Here is a 10492-nt window from a genome sequence, read left to right as displayed (position 1 = left end):
ATGTTCAATGACACATTGAAAGTCAGTTTGTGTTTTACTGCATAGATGACATCATCATCATCAGTCAAATCTTTTTTTTGCCTTTTCTCCTTAGAAAAAAACAACACCGCCTTCATTCACTGCATAGTTATAATCCCTCATACTTGTACTTTGGCAAAGTCTTCGCATCCTTCCCAAAGTGTGAAATCCAGAATTGGATGCATTAGCCAACCTAGCTTTTTGTCTAACTTTAGCACAACATATTTAGAACTGATTGGAATGGGTTTTGTTGTAGAGTAGCCCTCCAATAATGAAACTGAGAAAGGCGTGCTTAATCAACTTCCAAATATTTGCACACAACCTTACCAAGCCTCTTTCTCCTTGCAACATTTTTAAATTCATAATTTAGCTTACACTCCCTCCTCATCTTCCTATCAAGTCATATCACCTTGCGTGTATTGAATTTAATCTGCCATGATTTCATCTATCAGCCTGTCTATGTCTTTTTGAAATTTATGACTAATTTGTCTGACACATGTCCAGATTTGTCGTCACCAAATTTTGAAATTGCTCCCATGTTGTTGATTTGAAACCAAAATAATGGTGGTCCTGGTACTGAACCCTAGGAAACTCCATTGTGTACCTGGCTCCAGTTTGAACACGCATTCTTCACAACTCCCTACTTTCTAACTCTTAGTCAACGTTACATTCATGTTACTTTGTTACCTTTATTCCATGCATTTCAATTTTGCTACCAAGATAAAACTAATTGAGAATATGGGTGCTGGGGAAAAATAAGCACTACCACAGTAAGAAAAAAAAATAAAGCAAGCCATTAACCTTTTGATGGCTTATCTTTGTCCCATTCCATTCCAATCAGTTCTAAATATTGCCTGGTTGAGGAATCTCTGCATGTGAAGAACAATTGTAAAATAACCAATTAGTGAAGTGAATACTGCAGTACCTGTTATACCATCCACAACACGCCTGTATTATTATTATCCATTATTACTATTAAATAATTTATTACTTTTAAAAGAAAATTGGGTGGGCACCTTAAGGAATTAAATATATATGGCTACAGAGAGTGGGGAGTAGAACTGGAATGGAAAGTGAGGATGGACTTGATGGGCCAATGGCTTCCTGCAGCACTGTAAATGATATGATTATATCAAATGCCTTTGGACAGTTATACAACATCAACTGTCCTGTCCTCATTCATCTCTTCTGCTACATCATCAAAAAATTCTAAAACTTGTTAGTCAACCACAATTTTCGTTTAACAAATCTGTTCTGATTCTTCATTCATGCCTGTCCAAATTGTTAATTTTCTCCTGTATTAATGACTCTGAAAGTTTATTCACAATGTACATTAAATGGACTGGTCTGTATTTACTAAGTTTGTCATCTTGCCCATTTTTTATGAACAAAAGTATGTAACATTTGCAGTTCTTTAGTCTAGCACATAAATCTAAGGAAGCATGTGACCAGCATTTCTACAAATTTTCCCTTTCACTCAGTAACTGAGAATATAATCCCATGTGGACTAAGTTCTACTTAATGTACTGCCTGTCTCTCTCTTATCCTTTGCCTTCTTTTCCTCATCCAGTATCCTAGCAAGCTCCTCGCCTGTGATAAATATTCAATTATCATTCAGTTACTTAAACATGTCTTCAACCTCCAACAATAGATCTTCAATTCAGTATCAAGCGCTAGGAAGGAAATTGAAGAACAGGCTCTCGAGGGTCATAATCTCTGGATTACTGCTCGAGCCACGTGCTAATTGGCATAGGGATAAGAAAATTAGAGAAGTAAACACGTGGCTAAGAGATTGGTATGGGAAAGAGAGATTCCATTTCATGGGACACTGGTATCAGTTTTGGAACTGGGAAGATCTGTACCGATGGGACGCTCTCCACCTGAACCGATCTGGAACCTGTGTTCTGGCGAAAAGGATAAATGGGGTGGTCACTAGGACTTTAAACATATGAGTCGGGGAGAAGGGAAAGGGAAAACAACATGGGGTATGGACTCAAATAGAAAGATAAAGCAGCAGGTTAGCATGCATGCAGGGTTTAAGTTCAAGGCAGACTAGGAATGAAGCAATAAGGAAGGATAACTTAGAACATACTACTAGAGATGTTGGAAATCATAAGGATAAGAAAATTAGCATTAAGGCGCTTTACCTGAATGCTCGTAGTATTCGTTACAAAGTAGATGAATTAACGGCACAAATCATCATAAATGATTATGATGTGGGAGGCATCACAGAGATGTGGTTGCAGGGGGTTCAGGACTGGCAGTTAAACATCCAAGGGTTTACAACTTATCAAAAAGACAGGGAGGTGTACAGAGGGGGTGGGGTTGCCTTGTTAGTTAAGAATGAAATTAAATCTATGGCACTGAATGACAAAGGGTCAGATGACGTGGAGTCTGTGTGGAGTTGAGGAACCAGAAAAGCGAAAAAACCATAATGGGAGTTATATACATACCTCCTCCCAGCAATGGTCAGGACCAGGGGCGCAAGATGTACCAGGAAATAGATTGGGCATGTCAGAAAGGAAAGGTCACAGTGATTATGGGGGACTCCAATATGCAAATGGACTGGGTGAATAAGGTTGTCCGTGGACCCAAAGAAGGAGAATTCATGGAATGCTTACAGGATAGCTTTTTTGAACGGCTTGTCATGGAACCCACAAGGGAGCAGGCTATTCTGGACTTAGTGCTATATATTGAGCCACACTTTATAAAAGATCTTAAAGTAAGGGAACACCTAGGAGGCAGCAATCGTAATATGGTAGAGTTCAGTCTGCAGTTTGAAAGAGAGAAGGCAAAATTGGATGTAATGGTGTTACAGTTAAATAAAGGTAATTACAGGGGCATGACAGAGGAACTGACGACAATCGACTGGAAGCAGAGCCTAATGGGGAAGACAGTAGAGCAACAATGGCAGGAGTTTCTGGGTGTAATTGAGGACACAGTACAGACGTTCATCCCAAAGAAAAGAAAGATTATCGGTGGTGGGGAGGGAAATTAGACACTCATGGCTGACAAAAGAAGTCAGGAAATGTATCAAAGAAAAAGAGAGAGCCTATAAAGTGGCCAAGAGCCCTGGGAAACCAGAAGGTTGGGAAGACTACAAAAACAACAGAGGATAACAAAGAGAGAAATAAGGAAGGAGAGGATCAAATATGAAGGTAGGCTAGCCAGTAAATTAGAAATGATAATAAAAGTTTCTTTCAATACATCAGAAACAAACAAGAGGCAAAAGTAGAAATTGGGCCGCTCCAAATTGATGCAGGAAGGCTAATGCTGGGAGATAAGGAAATCGCTGAAGAACTTAATAAATACTTTGAGTCAGCCTTCACAGTGGAAAACATGAGTAATACCCCAACAATTAAGAAGAGTCAGAGGGCAGAGTTGAGTATGGTAGCCATTACGAAAGAGAAAGTGCTAGAAAAGCTAAAAGGTCTAAAAATTGATAAATCTTCTGGCCCCGGAAGGACATACTGGCATTGTCCAGCAGAGATTCACATGGATGATCCCTGAAATGATTAGCCTAACATACGATGAATGGCTGAGGATCCTGGGATTGTATTCATAGAGTTTAGAAGGTTGAGGGGAGACCTAATAGAAACTTACAAGGGTTATCGCTGGGAATTTGTTTCTGTTAGACGGGGAGACTAGGACCCATGAGCACAGCCTTAGAATTAGAGCAGGAATGAGGAGACATTTCTTTAGTCAGAGAGTGGTGGGCCTGTGGAATTCATTGTCACGGAATGCAGTGAAGGCCGGGACGTTAAATATCTTCAAGGCAGAGATTGATAAATCCTTGATCTCGCTAGGAATTAAGGGCTACGGGGAGAGTGTGCGTAAGTGGAGTTGAAATGCCCATTAGCTATGATTAAATGGCAGAGTGGACTCGATAGGCTGAATGACCTTACTTCCATTCCTATGTCTTATGGTCTTAATTTGGTCTGTAATCAGCACCATATTTTCTCTGGCAAAATATCTTGGAAGCTTCCAATATTTAAGAGAATGGAAATGGTAAAATACAGATTACTCCTTTAATCTGAAAGCAAAGAGTAAAGGTGCCAGTTTGTAGTAAAGTAAGTTTGACAATGATTTATATAAATTCATAATAACAATCAATGCATGAAATGAATGGATAATTTCAGATTTACTCATGATTTCATTTAAAAACTAGAGTTTTCTTGGGTTCTACTTGACAGTACACTAAAGGAGTGTATTATACTGAGTAAATATGTCTACCTGGTACATAAAACAAAATACTACCACACAAAGGCTAGATTTATTGTGCAGATGTTAAAAAAAACTTGAAATGAAAGTTATCTTAATCATAGGTAAGTGACCTTCTTTAAAATGTGACAAATGTGCATTAATCTATTTGGCCACTAGATGGTAGTCTGACCATTCTTTTTTTTCCCACTCACCTCAATGGATAAGTAATCTGGGAGTGTTTTGTTTTTAATTAGCACTACTCATAAGTGTTCTACACATTAGAATCATAGAATCCCTACCATGTGGAAGCAGGCCATTCAGCCCACACCAACCTTCTGAAGAGCATCTCATCTAGACCCACCCCCTTACTCTTTTCCTGTAACCCTGCATTTTCCATGGCTAATCCAACTGCAGAGGAACCTTGATTATCCGAACACAATGGGTGGGTCCTATTTCGTTCGGATAACAGATTATTTGGAGAATCGATTTTACCTTAAACAAAGGGAAGCCATGCTGGTCTAACGCTATACTCTACTGAAGAGTCCGTTTAGATCTATTATTTTGATGAGTCTGCTATTTAAACAAACCAATCTTTGCATTCTGCAAATTGCAGGTTAAACTGAGAAAAACTAAACCCTTACCATCAGAAAAATATATGAAATCCTAGCATTAAGCAAGGTCCCGAACAGCTTCTATGATCACAGGAGCATTTGTCAGCTTCCGTGAACTCAGTGTTGGAATAGAAGGACAGAAGCACTGCCTCATGCATGCGTTTACTTTCTTGGCCATTTTTTCATGTATCTTTTAAAAAGGTGTGAAATATCTCCAAGCTGATGTTCACAGAGAACATATAAAAGAACGGAGAAAGTTGACATGCAACTCACTTGTGCTTCTCTCTCTCAGAAAGACAGAAGCACCGCCTCGCGCATGTATTTACTTTCTCGGCCACTTTTTTCACAAAAGCCCAGTAAAGTGATGGGAATACCCTGAAAAGCACTTACTTTTGCAAAGGGCTGTGTAACTAACCCTTACCTAAAAAATATCCAGTTGCTGATGCTTGAGGTGCTTGTGTTTCTTTGTTTTTGCCAGCGTTTTCACATGTTCATCACTACAGGTAATCCGAATACACTTACCTCTTTGATGTAACCTTTTTGAGATCTTCGAATAATCTGAAATTCGGACAATTGATATTCGGATAATCAAGGTTTCCTTGTCGTCTGCACATCCCTCGATACTATAGGCATTTTAGCATAGCCAGTCCACCTAGCCTGCACATCTTTGGACTGTAGGAGGAAACCAGAGCACCCAGAGAGAATCCATGCAGACACTGGGAGAATGTGCAAACTCCACACAGTCAGTTCCCCAAATGTGGAATCAAACTCTGGTGCTGGAGACTGTGAGGCATCTGTGTTAAACACTGATCCACTGTGCTGTCCATATTGATAGTTTTAACATTTTTAACAGCATTATAGCATGCTCAACAAAGGTAATGCTGACACTAGAAAAATATAATCTAGATGGACAATTGCTTTGAGGATAAACAAATGAATATAAATTAATTCTGTAACATGAATTTATCATCATTACAGCAAAACAATCTGGATAGTATGTACTATATTCAGTCAAGGACTCAACTTCAATGTGTACACTGACACCCAGCTCACCATCTTTCCTGACACTTCCCCCACCCCCCCTAACTTGCCTGGGTGTTGCTTACCAGCAGCTGGTAAGTCACCATTAAATACTGGGAAGATCATCATCTTTTGATCCTGTCCCAAAGATTAGCCACTCACTAATACAACTTGAGCCAAAGCTTAGAATGCAATGTTCAGATTCCAAACGTGAAAGCAATTATAATAAGTGAATCCATAGTTGGTGAACAGCTAGTCATTGCTCTAAGATACTCTAGGATGGTTTGTTGCCTGTCTGGTGCCAGAGTCAAGGGTGACACTGATCAACTAGAGAGTGATGAGGCAGGGAGGGGTGAGTGAACTGATACAGGTCTTAGTTCCTATCATTATCAGTTACATAGGTAGGTTGAGGTCCTGTGAGCACTGTTAGGAAGCTAGGAAAATTTACCGCCTCAGAAATAGTAATCTCCAGATTATTGCTGTAATAATGCAGAGGAATGAATACTGGAGGTAGAGCTCAAGATTCCTGGCCATGATGGAGATGAGATGGGGAGATGAGATCTGCATGATACAGTCGGGTAATACCTCAGTTGGTCTTGGACCAATATCATGGTGGAAGGTTTGATGGTACTGTGATGGAGAAGGTTTCTCCAAGCTTGGCCTGAACATAGGTTCAGAGGGGAGGACAACAATACAAGAAAAAGAAGGAAAATAACAAGCTGGTATTAAAGCACAAAAAGTCAAGGTTTGAAAATGAATAATAGAGGAGTTGTTCAGTAATTGATGAGCTATAGTACAATGCAAGACATCTAGCGGAGAAGGCAGATGAGTTAAGAGCAGACTTGGAAGTCTGATACCCTTGCTATTGCATAAATATGGCTTAAAGAACACAAGGAAGAAGCTCACTACTACTGTTACAAAATTATGATGGTAATAAAGGAGAGCATAACATTGATTTAAGAAAGAATCACAGCTTTATGAAGGAATAATACCATAGAATTATTTAATGATCAAGGCACAGGAGGAGCTGATTCAGATCATTGAGACCATTCCAGCTCTGCAAGAGCAATTCAGCTACATTCACTCCCTTCCCTTTCCCCATTAGCCCACAAATTATTTCTCTTCAGCTGCTTATCCAATATGTTGGAGAAATAACCAAGCAAGGCCATTTGGGGAACAAAAGAGACAATCGTGTCACTTGAAGTGTATCTTGGACCCCACAAAGACTTACTGGTGTTCAGGTTGTAAACTTGCTTGTTGAGCTGGAAGATTTGTTCTCAGACGTTTCATCACCAAGATAGATAATATCATCAGTGAGCCTCCAATGAAGCTCTGGTGTACTGTCCCACTTTCTATTTATGTGTCTTGGTCTGTTGTGGTGGATGATATCACTTCTGGTTCTTTTTCTGAGAGGTTGGTAAATGGAGTCCAAATCAATGTGTTTATTGATGGAGTTCTGGTTTGAATGCCAGGCCTCTAGGAAGTCCTGGTCATGTCTTTGTTTAGCCTGTCTCAGGATGGATGCATTGTCCTAGTTTAACTGGTGTCCATTCTTGTCAACGTGAAAGAATACTTGTAATAGTTGGTCGTGTCTTTTGGTGGCTCGTTGGTGCTCATGTATCCTGGTGGCTACTTTCCTTCCAGTCTGTCCGATGTAATGTTTGTTGCAGTCCACGCAGGGTATTTTGTATATTACGTTTGTCCTGCTGGTTGGTGGTACGGGGTCCTTTAGATTCATCAAGAGCTGTTTCAGTGTGATGGTAGTTTTGTGGGCTACTATGATGCCAAGGGGCCGGAGTAGTCTGGTTGTCATCTCCGAACCATCTGTAATGTATAGTAGTATATCTAGAGTCTCTGGGCGTGTTGTGTCTTCTTGTTGAGGTTTGTTGTGTAAGAATCGGTGGACTGTGCTTATCGGGTACCTGTTGTTCTTGAATACATTGTATAGGTGTTTTTCTTTGGCAACTCATAGTTCCTGGGTGCTGTAGTGTTGTGGTTCATTTAAATAATGTCCAGATGCAGCTCCATTTGTGGGTGTTGGGATGATTGCTCCTGTAGTTGAGTATCTGGTCTATGTGTGTCGCTTTTCTGTAGACGCCCGTCTGCAGCTCTCCATTGGATTTTCACTCTGTTGTTGTTCTCTTCCTCTTTGGTGAACTTTATACCAGAAAGGATGTTGTTTACATGTTTGTGGGTTTCTTCTAATTTGTTCTGTTTCATGATGACAAAGATGTCATCCACATAGTGGACCCAAAGCTTGGGCTGGATCGTGGGGAGGGCTGCTTGTTCCAACCCGCTCCAACGAGTTGCCCAATGAACTGTCCCTCTTCATCGGGGAGGAAACTAGCCACCAGGCTATATGAGCATCAACTAGCCACCAAAAAACATGACCAACTATCACTAGTACCCATACACACAGAGGAAGAGTGACACTAGTTCAACTGGGGCAGGCTAAACAAAGACACATATGGGAATTCCTTGAGGCCTGGCATTCAAACCGGAACTCCATTAAAAAACATATCAATTTGGACCCCATTTACCAATCTCTCAGAAAAAGAACCGGAAATGATATCACCCACCACAACAGACCAAGATAGATAAATATTAAGTGGGACAGAACACCAGAGTTTCATTGGAGGCTCACTGATGATGTTACCTAACATGGTGATGAAACATCTGAGAACAAATCTTCCAGCTCAGCGAGCAAACTTACAATCTGAACCACAACCTGAGCTACAAATCTTCACAAAAATCACAAACTTACTGGTGTACAAATGGTAATGCAATATCAGTACAGGAGATTTTAACTGTTGAATAAATTGTGATAGGGTCAGGGTGACAGATTTAGTGAGTGCAAAATTCTTCTTGTTATCACTTTGGCAACACATACATTAAATTGGAATAATACAGAGAGAGTTAGCACGGTCTCTGCGAAAGTATGACACGCAAATTCATGAAGCATTCCATATTTTTAAGGGGCCCTCTTGTGATGCAATCCAGAGATGTGTAATAACATCTCTGAATTGGTTGATTAGAAAAGTATAAATACTTATAATTCTTTTCAACCAGTATGTAGTAATCCCAATGACAGGTGGTAGTTTTGCACTCTGTTTTAGGGAATGAAGTTTGGTAAACAGGGGCAGGGAAAACTAGTGGAAGAACATTTTGATATTAATTATGATTATAACTCTGTTAGATTTTGTGTATTTTGGAAAAGGACAAAGATAGACTCAGCACGGATGTTTAAATTGAGAAAAAAAACAATTTTACTAAGTTAAGATGAGTGTCACTGATAAGGTCAGTATTTATTACTGATCCTGAACTGTCCTTAAAAAAAATGCTAGTGTGAACTACTTTCTTTAGTCACTACACTGCATGTAGTGTACACAACATAGGAGGGTGTTCCAAGATTTTGACCTGGATGGTAACTTATAGAAAGTGGAATCTGCTGCTCCCTTTCCTCTAGTGGATGAGGTCATAAGTTTGGTAAGTGTCATTGAAAAAACCTTGACAAATTGCTGCAATGTATGTTATAGATGGCACACTCTGCTGCCATTGTTCATTGGTGGGGGAGGGAAAGCACGTTTAAAGTGGTGGCTGAAATGCTGATCAATAGAACATTTCTTTTCAAGATGGTGTTGGAATGTCTTGAGAGCATCTTTGGAGTTGCACTCATCCAGTCAAGTGGAATATTCCAACACACCCCTGGATACAAGGATGGTAATAATAGAATTGATAAAAGGGAATAATGGATGCCGTATACTTGGATTTTCAGAAGGCTTTTGATGAAGTCCTCCCTTAAGAGCTTGGTTAGAAAATTAAGTCACATGGGATAGGAAGTAATATACAGGTGTGGATTCAATGTTTACAAATAGGCAGAAAATAGAGAATAGGAATAAGTGCATCATTCTTGCACTGGCAGGTTATGATTAGTGAGAACTACAAGGATCAGTACTTGAGCCCCAGCTTTTCACACTATGTATCAATGATTTGTCTGTGGGGAAAAGGTGTAATATTTTAAAGTTCACAGATAACACAAAACTAGCTGGGAACTGTACTGTGAGCAAAATGCAAAGTAGATTTAAGCAAATTTGAACAGACAGTGAGTGGGTGAGATAAGCAGATGGAATGTTATGTAAAAGTATGGGGTTATCACTTTGGTAGGAAGAACAAATATGTCGGGTATTTCTGAGGTAATGAGAAAGTAGTCTTCATAGATTTACAAAAAGAACTGGGTGCTTTTGTTAATAAGTCACTGAAAGGTAACGTGCAGGAAGCAATTAGGAAGGCGAACAGTATTTTATTGTTTATCACTAGTGGTTTTGTGTATGGGAGTATTGAAATCTTGCTTCAAGATTGTAGAACCTTAGTTAGACCACACCTGGAGTACAGTGTGCAATTGTTGCCTCTCCAGGAAAGATATTATTGCTTAGAAGGAGTGCAACAATTCACTAGACTGGTTTCTGGGATGGTAGGATTGTACAGTAAAGAGAGTTTGGACAAACTGGGCCTATATTCTCTAGAGTTTTGAAGAACGGGAGGTGATTTCATTAAAACATAAAATACTTAAAGGGACAGATAAGGTAGATGCTGGAGAGATGTTTCTGCTAGTTGGGGAGTCTGGAGCCAGGGATCCAAGG

The 10492-nt window shown here is 39.8% G+C and overlaps 1 non-coding gene across 1 annotated transcript; it reads left to right on the top strand.

Moving 5' to 3' along the window:
- The first annotated feature begins 8719 nt into the window (after positions 1-8719).
- Positions 8720-8825, top strand: LOC122557003 (U6 spliceosomal RNA). The gene has a single exon (XR_006313731.2). It is a non-coding gene; the product is annotated as a U6 spliceosomal RNA (small nuclear RNA).
- Positions 8826-10492: the final 1667 nt, after the last annotated feature.

The sequence above is a fragment of the Chiloscyllium plagiosum genome, unplaced genomic scaffold (assembly GCF_037043375.1).
Source record: "Chiloscyllium plagiosum isolate Xiang-an unplaced genomic scaffold, Cpla_swu_hap1 HiC_scaffold_16, whole genome shotgun sequence".
NCBI lineage: Eukaryota > Metazoa > Chordata > Chondrichthyes > Orectolobiformes > Hemiscylliidae > Chiloscyllium > Chiloscyllium plagiosum.
This window is presented reverse-complemented; position numbering and strand designations above follow the sequence as displayed.